Source organism: Heterocephalus glaber, unplaced genomic scaffold (genome assembly GCF_053883595.1).
Source record: "Heterocephalus glaber isolate CG9 unplaced genomic scaffold, H.glaber_assembly_v1.0 deba00000546, whole genome shotgun sequence".
Taxonomy (NCBI): Eukaryota; Metazoa; Chordata; class Mammalia; order Rodentia; family Bathyergidae; genus Heterocephalus; species Heterocephalus glaber.
Window position 1 is genome coordinate 16,243,001 of NW_028258147.1, and position 11,592 is coordinate 16,254,592.

Genomic DNA, 11,592 nt, shown 5'->3' on the forward strand with positions numbered 1-11,592 from the left:
ACAGTAGCCACCCCACTAAACATCCCTCATCTCCCTAACACATGAAACTTTCCTTGATTCCAGCACCTTTATCTCACAAAATTCCTACAGAGCTTTGTAAACATCATTAAGCCTGAAGCAATATCTCTCAAGACTTCAGACTGCCATGTTGTAAGATTATCATAACCAGAGCTTTGTAGATTATGGTTGTTGGGGATGTAAGAGAGTAAATGAACTCTTTCTCATTTGATTTGATTTTTTAATATTTTTATTGTGTGAACAAATGGCAGAAGATATGAATTAAAATACATGAATTAAAAGAAATATGTTTATTATCTTAATATATGTGAATTTTAGATTAATAAGAAAATATGTATTTATTTTTTGCTTAAATTCTTTTATTCGTACATTTTAGGTATGCAATACTTTTACATTTATCATTGGGTGCTTGTACCTGTACATGATGTATCTTGGTTCTTATTTTTTTCCTCCATTAGCTGTGCACCCCTCACCCCCTCCACCCTTCCCTATTTACATAGACTTCATTTCCATTTTTTTTTCTTTTCTCATAATTTTTCCTTTCCCTTCTTTCCTTTCCCCTTCTCCTCCCACTTCCCCTACCACTTTGGACCTTTTCTGAGAAAAATATTTAAATTGAATTTCCTCAAAATTGAAATTTTATGCTTTAAATAACTGTTAGCAAGTTGAAAATACAATGTGCCAAACTAAAGGAATATTTGCTAATAATATGTAAAGAATATATAACTTATTGTTTCAATATCTCTTTGCTTTGGCAATAGTTATTCAGAGAAGTAGAAGAGGTATTGCCTAGGCCTTAATTCTGTGTTCTATGGATTTAATCAGAAAAAAATGACTTACATAAAAATTTAAGTAATGATAAAACAAAACAAAAAACACCCTCTGTTTTCCACTGTCTTAGTTACTTCTCCTGTCATTGGGACAAAATACCTGACACTCACAATTTAAAGAAGGAATATTTTATTTTCTCTCACAATTCATTTAAGTCTCAGTCCATAGTCAGCTGGCTCCAAGGTAGTGTGGCATGGCAGAGAGGCATGTGTCTTAGTTACTTTTCTTGTTGTTGAGATAAAATGCCTAACACTCAAAGTTAAAGAGGGGAAGTTCAAGTTAAAGTTCTTTACCTCACAGTTTGTAGAGATCTTAGTCCCTAATAGAGTGGCTCCAAGGCAGGGTGGCATGGCAGACAGACCTTGTAGAGGAGAAACAGTTCATGGTGGCCAGAAGGCAGCAAAAGTAACAAGAGACCTTAACAGTGTCTTCCTGCCCTTTTTATTTTATTTAGACTACTTAGGGCAGGTAGCACTCACATCTTTAATTTTAGTGCCCTTGGGCCTACCATTGCATGAATCATTCACATACTCTAGATTTAGCCATCTCAAAAGAAGCCCCACCTAAAAGAATTTAAGACTTTGGTGGGGGCATCTAAATACAAGCCATAACAGCATGGCAGAGGAGAAATAGTTTACAGTGTGGCAGGCAGAAGGCAGCAAAGTAACAAGGAGCAGGAGCACCAAGAGCAGCTGAAGCAAGATTTGCTTTCCGGTTACCCCATCCAGACTACAAGCCTTTTGGGTGGTTACCCACACCCAGGGTGGGCCTTCCCATTATCCACACTCAGAGCTATGATAAGCCAATTAGTGGATGAATCCAATAACACACACCATAAATCCCAGTATCACACCCGTGATCGAGCCACCTCCCAAATCCCCGTGTATGAGCACATGAGGCTTTGGAGGGGCCGTCTACATATAAGCCATAACATTCTGCCTCTTGCCCCCAAAAGACTCATGTACATCCATTTAAGCAAAATACATTTAGTTCATCTCTAAGAGTTGCCAAAGTCTTAACAGTTTCAGCATTACTGAAAAGCCCAAGTCCAAAGTCTTTGAGATTTAAGGCAAACTCATAGCTATGAGCCCCTGTACGAATGTAAAGAAAGTTAAACTTCCAGCATACAATGACACAAGACCAACATTCCTATTCCAAGAGGTACAAAAGAGGCATAGAAAGGAATGAGACCGAAGCAAAATCCAGCAGGGCAAGCATTAAATCCTGTAGTCCCATGTCCAGAATCTAAGGAAGTCTGAGGCAAGAAGTGAACTCCAAAATGGTTCTGCCTCTGTGGCACTTTTGGGGGTTGTATCTCCCATGGCTTCTCTCTTGGGATGGCTTTGCTCACACCTTGCAGCTTTCTTCATATGATCCACATTCCTGGCTTCTCCAAATTTCTGTGGGCTCCACTGCACCTTTGGCTTCACATACTGCCTTTTCAGGAGCACAGTCTGTCCAATCAGGCCTTCTTTGAAATTTGGGTGGAAGCCTTCCTGACCCCACAATTCTTACATTCTGCATGTACCTAGAACCAGAACCATGTGGATGATGCCAAGATCTGTCTCCAGCTGGAGCATTAGCCAGGCTTCCTGCTGTCTTGGCTGTAGGGGTCAAATTCCTGGATTGCTGAGCTCTGTGAACCCTATCAAGAGTGTCGGGAGCAATGGTACATAATTTTAGGGAAAAATTATTTGGTTAGCCTAGTTCTCCTGCCTACAGCCCAGCTGTGGAATTCAGAGATATAATTGCATTTTGGCCTCCGGTCACAACTGAGACCTCAATCAATGATCCGGTGATGCTGTCTGTGATTTTCCAGGACAAGAAACATTCTGGAAGCTGAGAACATCCTAGGAGGAACAAACATTTACTCAGTTCCTCCTTGATCTTGGACTGTTATATCTTATTTGGGCAGCATGTACTGAACTCTCTGCAAGTCATTTGTTACATTTGTTTCTCCCGATGGACTGAGTACTGAATAAAAGGTGCGGTAAGCTGGGGGCTTTGTCTTTGCCGACCAGAGCAGCACTGATCAAACCCAAAGCTCAGCTTCTCAGTCTCATTTTCCTACCTTTCCTGTAATTTGCCTTGTGCTGCCGTGGCTCGCAGGAGACTAGGACTTACTGCAGAGGTTCTAGTAACGTCCCCTTTCCCTGTTCCCTACAAAGAGGAATGAATTCTCTAGGCTACCATCAGTCTGGAATATGGTGCTCTCGAGCTTCCTTCTGAAAGCAAAGTCTTTCACTTTTGCAATTTTGAGGCTGTGAAGCCTTGAGTCTTGCTAGTTCTTGTGATGTCCTCAAGCCATCTTTTCTACTGTCCTGTTCCTTCACTGCAACCAAATTCTCTTGTACTCTACCTTTTTATTTCTTCTACTCCACCTTTGTAGGGTATAACTTTACTGGAGCTTTCTTTCTGGCCAAACTCAAACCTTCTTAAATAATCCTGCTGGGTCCTTTGCTTTATATCAGCATAGGCCTAAGAACCACAGCAGTAGCCATGCCTACACCTCAACATTAGACTGCTTGGAAATTTCTTCCACAAGATTAATTAGTCTGCCACACTTAATCTCAGTTTCCTACAAAGTCTCTGAATGGGAGCAAAATGTAGACACATTTTCTTCCAGAGCATAACAAGCATGGTCTGGAGTCCAATGGCCAATGCATTCCTTGTTCCTAACTGAAAACTCCTGAGTCTGGTCTTTACCACCTGCATTTCTATCAGTATTATGGTCTTCTGAGCTCTGACCAGAATTTCCCATCAAGTTCATTTTACAGCATTCTGGCATTCTTTTTTTTTTTTTTAATTTAATTTTAACAGAAAAAGTTGAAACAAAATGAGAATATCAACAGCCCTCTCACAGGCTCCTTTTCGCCTTTTCAGGAACCAGAAACTCTTTCCAACAAGGTCTAAAGATCTTTCTGCAAAGATACAACTGTGACTTCACAGTCCTCACTTACGGGTGTGTCTGCATACAGCGCTGTCTGTGAAGTCTGCCCTGCTTCCATCCCAAATGCAGGTTTTAGCTTAAAACATCTTTAGTTTGATTTTTAAAACATTATTTTCTTGCCCCTAGATGAAATCCTAACCTTCTGCATTTGACTGATTAGCCAGGGAACAAAGCAAGAAACCAGTGTCCGGAACCAAACAGGAACAGAACAAGAGCACGGTTCTCCTTAAATACATACATTTAAATACATTCAATCTGACATGGGTATGAAATTTGCCTGTCAACATTTACTTTGAAGAAGAGATCTAAATTGCAGTAAGGTGAATGCAGTGAACAGACTGAGCAACTGTCTGGAGAGAGCTTCAGACCAGCAAGAGAAGAGGTGGCTTCTGAGGTGGCTGACACTCCCCCACCCCTACCCCTGGAGCAGGGCAGCCCGTCTGCTCAACGGCTCTGGGAGAACTTTGGGCAGATCAGGGTCCACAGAGATGCAGCTCTCCAGACTGAGAGGTGTTGTGAGCAAGTGCGCCTGGTCAGCTGGGGGAAGCAGCAGCCAGTTTCCTGCGGGGTCAGCAGTATTTCCATGATGCATCTCCCTCCTGCTTCATCATATCCATTCCAGGCAGCTAGTTTGGGAAAAGGCTGACTCCCCTCAGAGCAGGATCATTTACCTACTCAGGACCCATGGAAGACAGCCCCGACGTAGGCACGGAGGTCACTGAGGTCATGCTGATCTGTCCAGTCATCTGGTTCATGTTGTTCATGCCACCCGTGTTGGTTGCCATGGATACATTGATGTTCATATTGTTATTGTACATGCCGGTATTTGCTTGCTGCCCAAAGTGTGGAGGCTGCTGTCAAAACATGCTGTTTCCACCCATGCTCCCTTGTGCCCATCCATTCATGTCTGAGGGGGCCTGATAGGCTGGGTTGGCCTGAGACTGCTGCATCATGGGGCTCTGCATATGTGCCATTCGGGGTGACATTAGAGGACTCTGGGGAGTCTTAGCCCCAGTAAAGCCTGGATCAGTTTGCTGACTTATTCCATAGTTTGGAGGAAGTGGAAACTGCTGGGCATTTGCCTGGAGAATCCAGGGATTGCTCACGGCTGCCGGTAAACCACTAGGAGCCACCATGTTCAGGGTTATATTCAACCCCTGTCCTCTCATCATCAAAGTTCGTTGCTGGAGTTGCTGTTGCTGATGCATTTGTCTCTGTCGAGGATGCTGGTTCAGGATTTCCCTCTGTCTCTGGGGCAGCATCTGAGCATTAATAGGTGCCTGTGTTGGTACTCCAGGCCTCAGAGTCAAGTTCACTTTGGAAACATTGCTGATTTGATTCATAAGAGGCTGACAATTCTGCTGTGCTTGGAGGCGATGCTGAAGCTGAAGTCTCAGTTAATTTGGCTGGTTCTGCACCAGGCCTGTGGGGCTGAGGCCTGGTCTGGGCTGCATGCAGAGTGTGGCATAACTTGGCCGCTATCCCATGGTGAGAAAGTTTGGATCTTGCATGGGTGTATAGCTACCCTGGGCCATTTGTGCCTGAGATGCATACTTCTGCAGGAAAACAGGGGCCTTCTGCTCCAGCATAATGTTGGAATACTGACTTGAGAACTGTTCTGGATCTACTGCTTGGCTCTGGCTGACCAGCTCAGGTATCCCCAAGGCTCTATTAATCTCCTCGAGGCCGTCAAAGTTCCACAAGGCCAGGTAGAGCTGGTCCAGGAGAGCTCCCTCATCACTGGGAGACTCTGTTGCAGGATGTGGACACAGCAGGTCATTGGGAGAGCTGCCAAATGGGTGCCTGTTCTGGCTGGCAAAGGATGCCTGGTCTATAGGTAGGATGCTTTCAGGCCACAGAGCAGTCTGATTTGGAGGAGTTTGCTGTTGGATATACTGAGGTCACCCCATATTCATCTCCAATTCAGATGGCCCTATGTTCATGACCTGAGACTGAAGCATCTGTCTTTGGCCAGGCTGGATGTTGGGTCTCATGGGGATGCTACCTCTTGGGTTCCAAATCATACCTCCTTGGATTGGTCAGTTCATGGCACTGGTGGTAGCAGCACAGGTGACTCTGACAGTTGAACTCTGCGATGGCCATTCCCCAGATGGCACTGTGGGCCAGGAAGCATTACTACCCATCATTCCTGTGCTACCATTCCCTAAGTTGCCTTGGTTTCCTATCATCCCTTGGTTACTCATCATTCCTGGCTGAGGTATCACTGAGTAGGGACTACCGTTTCTGATTGGTGGGAAAGGTCCAGCACCAGTTGGGCTCTGCAAAGTGATGTCAAGAGGTAAATTCTGGTTTGTCCCAGTTGCCCTGGTCCTGTGTTATTAAAAGTGCTCTGTGAAATTCGTAATCCTGTTATCTGGGTTCCAACAGGTGTAACTGGGCTGTTTTCAGCTGTGAGTTGCATGAGGTCATTGATGTTAGCTTGCTTGTCAACTGATCCAGCAGGAGCACCTGACCTCGTGTCTGGGAAAAGCTGTGGTAATTGACTATTCTGAAAATCATCCAAAATCTCCTCCAAGTTGTCCAGCTCACTGCCAGGCTGGTCACTGGGCTCAGAGGTCATTTTCTCCTTCTCAGTTTTCACAGCTATTAGCTTTGTGTTACTGGCAGGGTCTGTCTTACTGTCCAGTCGCTCAAGTTTGGGGGTTATTTCTGGTAAACCAATATCTTTAGTATCATCTTTACCTAGCAAATAGCAAAGTAGTGCATTTTCTTTCTTCTTGGGGCTCACTGGCTCTTGTTTAATATTCACTTCTGACCCAGTAGCTGTGCTGCTGGACTCCTGACTTAGTTCTTTGGCTGTGGCTTCTGCTGTTAGGTTGGTTAAGTCCAGAGGGAATTGTTGTCCTGCAAGAATCTGTGCAAAATGTTATGCTTCTCCTTGAGTGAGGTCCCATGGGTGGATGCAGAGCTGGGCAAGCTACTTGTGGAGTCCCTTGTTTGTGTCTGACAAAGAGCTGGGTAAGGGTGAAGGCTCCATCTGGTCAGACTTGGTGGTCAGCAGCTTCAGGAGCTTGGTCTTCCCTTTGCTGTCATGCAACCTGTTGTGTCCCTTGGCTCTCTCAGCACTTGCTGCCTGGGACATGCTGGAATCGTTTGTCTCTTTCTGTTCTCCAGGATGGCAGGTGCTCTCAGACTGTCCAGTTGTACCTTCCAATGGCTCCTCATAAAGTACAAAAGAGTCTTTGGAGTCCAAGATTCCCATCTTGCTGAATGGGGGAGGATTCATATTAACTGGGGAGTTTTGCAAATTGCCCATTTTTAGGTCTGTTGAAGCCAACAATGACCCTAATGAGACCCTGTGTCCCTCACTGAGGGCCTGAAGTGCATTGAGAGAACTGTAGGTATAACTATGGCTATTTCCTGTGCTGCTGCAGACTCCCACAGAGGAATGTAAGCTTCCTGCAGGGGAAAACTGACTGGGTGGGATGCAAGGACTGCCAGCCCCTCCAGGGCTCATGCAATGCCTTGGTGAAAGCATGGAGTTGGGCTGCCCTGGATTCATGCCAGGGCTGCTCTGTGAGGGACTGTTCATTTTGAGTGCATAGTTACTACCCTGAGGAGTGTTTGCTTGCATGCCTGACACATGATTCATTCTCCCAGAACCACTGAACCTGCCCATGGGCATGCCCATTTGTTCCTTTGGGCCATTTATGGGAAAATTTATATTGCTACTGAGGGTCATGTCCTGACCTGAGTTCCCACTGCACATGGCCTGATGGGCAGGGCTGCTAGAGCTAATTGGATTCAATGGCTTCCCCATTGCTTGTCCAGTCAGATCTGGATTCATTACACATACATTCTGCTCTCTGTGAAGCATGTGTAAAGATATTAACGAGCTGAGGCTCATTAGTAGTCTGAGAACGGATCAGTTTGCTCTTCATTTGTGCAGCAACAAGAGTGCCATCGGACAAGGAGAAATGATAGATTTGACTAAGTGGCAATCCTTGTTTCAGTACTTCATGATGATGCCTCTTAGCATAGGACACAGATTCCCTTTCATACTGTGCATGGAACTTCTGAATGCACCTTCTCACCAGATCCTCCCAGCCTGGTTTCATGGCTGCTCTCATGGTACTAGTATCCAGAGAAGTGATCTTGCCTTGGAGATCCTGATTAGTAGGTAGTAAAACTTTTGGATGATGGAAGAACTGGTCTTTTCTTCATGAGGACTCTTCTTGCCACACAAATCAAGCAAGACTGCAAATCTTCTCCTTCTTCTTTGATGGACTTTGGTTGAGAGAAGGCAAAGCACTGCATAGTTTCATGTTTCTGATGTGCTTCCTGGTTATCATGACCTTCCTCTTCTGATTCGGGTAGAAGTTTTACCAGCATCCCACAGTTGAAAGTATGGCTGTTCTGCCTGGGAGCTTCTCCAGACCAAGATCCCCCATTTACTATAGACTTTAGCATCAGGTTATTGACAAATTCAGTGTGGTCCCCAACATTCAGGATGCTATATACACTTTTGTTCATTAGCTTTTCTTGGTTATACCTTAGATACTGTGTCACATTCTCTGAAACAAATACCACGTTGCCTTCCAGGTTCACTACAAAGAAGAGCCCATCTAGGGCCTCAAGCATCATGGGACCCAGAACATCCTTGTTGATGACACCCTGCCCTGTGGATGATACGTCTGACTTCTGCACTTCATCTGTGTTGGTAGCTGCTGCTTTCTCTTGTTCTTTGATCTGAAGAATTTGCTTCATAATTTCTTTTAAGATTGCACATTTGTCAGGTTTGAAGTTAAAGTTGTCTGTATCATTAAAATTTGCAAAAATCAGCTCTGCAAGTTCTTCTGTATATTTATTTTCCTGTTCACAATTACGTTTCTCAGTGCTCCTTTTGGGGCTGGGTCCAAGCTGGTCAGAACATTCCTTTTGCTTTCTTGTCTTTGCACTGGCTGGGTCAGAGGTATTTTCTCCCATCCCACTCATCTTGAACACATATCAGCAACTATGCCTGTACACAGGACAGAAGATCTATAAATTTGTAGCCAAATTCAAGAGAAATCTCCACAGAACACTGGGCAGCTTAAACAAAGACAACCTGAGCAAACTTCTGAGCACTCAGCACAGTCATTTCTGCCCCAGATCCATCATACCTTCTCAGCTTGCTGGCTCGGGTCAGTCACTCCATCAGGTGCGGGCTGCCATTGGCGCTGACCCTTGCTGCCTAAGACTGCAGCCGCCATGTTCCTGCATTCCAGCATTCTTCATCCAGCATCTTGAAACCTTTAAAACTCTTCTTCACATAGCCAGTTCCAGATGCTCCTGAGCCACATGTTCAGGTAGCATCATAGCAACAACCCAACTTTTCTCGTAACAAAATCTGTCTCAGTTACTTCTTTCTTGCTGAAACCCACAACTTAAAGGAGAAAAGATTTATTTTGACTTAAAATTTGTGGACGTTTTAGTCTATAGTCAGCTGGCTCCAAGGCAGGGTAGCATGGCAGAGAAGCATCATTGAAGAGAAACAGTTCACAGCACAGCAGGCAGAAAGCAGCAAGTGCAGCAGCAAGGCTCCTTTTCCCTTTTATTCCATTCCAGGCTAAAAGCATTTTGGGCCTTGCCACCCACCCCAAAGATTGGGACTTCCCATTAACCACACCCAGAACTATGATAAACCAATTAGCAAACTAATCCATTATCACACATTCGGAATCTCAGTATCACACACCCATGATCCAACCACCAAATCCCCACCTATGAGTGCATGAGGCTGGGGGGGATCTAGATACAAGCTACATTCTGTGTTTTCATGTATTTCTTTATACTTCAGAATGACAATGAGGAAAATAGACAAATCTGCATTGGGGTAATTCTGAGTCGTCTAATAATCCTAACATGACAACATCAAAATGTCAAAATGTTCAAAAATAATCTCTTAGTTGTGTAATCATTTGTGATTTTTTTGCTTTTGTCTTTGATTTTTCAGATTAAATAATGTATAATATAAATCTAAATAAACTCCAAATACAATAGTCACATATCAATTTTAATATGAATAAAACTAGGGATATAGAAAAACAACAAAAGTTAATGAATGATAAATATTAAGTCTTGATTATCATTTTTCCAAAGCATAAAGAAAAAGATAAACTATATTTCTAAAACATAATTTTAAAGGCTATATAATTCACAGATCTACATCATATTTTTTATATTTTTAATTCATAGCTATATATTATATCTATGCTTTGAACGCTATCTTATGTGTCATATTACTTGAGTCACACTCTGAATTATTTTAAGAAACATTTTCATTTTATTAACTCAGTAATTATTTTGCTACATTAAACTAATATCCACTGGAAGTCTCATACTGCAATTATCTGCTGATATCAATTCTGTTGTCTTCAGTATTAAATAATGTGACCTATATTAAGTCAAAGGTTTTTTTTTTTCCTTTTGCTTTATAACAAAAGTTCACTTCCAATGAGAAGCTGCCTTTTTAATTTTTTTTTTTGGTCCTGGGGATTGAACTTGGGACCATGCGTTTGCGAGACAGGTGCCGGAAATACTGCGCTGAATTCCTGGCCCCTGCCTTTTAAAATTTTTAAAACACATTTGCCACAATGGCAGGAAGGGTTTACAAGTATAATTTAGAGAAGTCATATTGACCTTTGTGGTGCATATTACAAAGAAGTTTTAAAATTCACAGGTCAGAACTAAATTCAAGCCAGTATTACAAAGCCATGGAATATGGAATCTGATTATACTTTTGAGTATTCAAACAAGTGTTAGAAAGGCAAAGGTCTTTCCTGTGCTAATTTCTGCTTCCTGTACACTTGCTTCATTTTCCATGAACTAAGGACCTGACCATTATTAGTTCAACGTTCATATCCCTAAATACTGAAGAGGAAAAGAATTTCAAATTTAAGAAAGAGAGGGGAGAAATCAAACAAAATAAACAAAACCACCAACTTTTCATAAAAGGCCTTTTCCCCCATTTGAGTGAGATATTTCTTTCTGTATCAAGATTTGAGGCCATGGTAGTTGAACTGTTAAATAGAACACACTTTTTGTTTGGTGTAAGTGGCCAGTGCTGAGTTAGGGAAGGGGAAAGATGTGATTCTGAAAAGTCACTGAAGGCTGCATAACAACAGAGAACCACTGGTTTAACTAAAGTACATTTTCATTCTCTTTATTGTCATATCTCTTTGCTTTTTAAATTGTTTTAGTCATTATATTCTTTTTTTTCCCTTAAATTCTTTTATTGGTACATTTTAGGTATACAATACATTTCTCATTGGGAACTTGTACCTTTACATGCTGCATCTTGATTCTTAGTTTTTCCCCGTTCCCAGCCCTCCCTTCACCCCCTCCACCCTTCCCTATTTACAAAGACTTTGTTTCCATTTTTTCCATTTCTCATTATTTTTCCTTTCCCCTACCCCTCCCACTTCCTCTACCCCTTTGAACCTTTCCTTCCTATTTCACATTATCAATTTTTCATTTTAATCATTGGTACATTTTAGGTATACAATATAATGACATTCATCACTGGAAATCTGCACCTTTACATAATCTCTCTTGGTTCTTATTTTTCCCCCTTCCCCTGCCCTCCCTTCAACCTCTCTATCCCTCCTTATTTACAAAGACTTTGTTTCCATTTTTCCATTTTCTCATATTATTCCATTCCCTTCTTTCCCCTATGCCTTCCACTTCCCCTTATCCTTTACCCCTTTTCTTCCTATTTCACATTATCTAGTATACCTTTTAATCCTTATTTACACTTTCAGTTTCTCACACCAGAGAAACTATTCGGTATT

The 11,592-nt window shown here is 42.6% G+C and overlaps 1 pseudogene; it reads right to left on the reverse strand.

The window, feature by feature from the left end:
- Positions 1 to 4,320: 4,320 nt before the first annotated feature.
- On the reverse strand, positions 4,321 to 8,829 carry LOC101714920 (nuclear receptor coactivator 2 pseudogene; annotated as a pseudogene).
- Between the last annotated feature and the right edge of the window lie 2,763 nt (positions 8,830 to 11,592).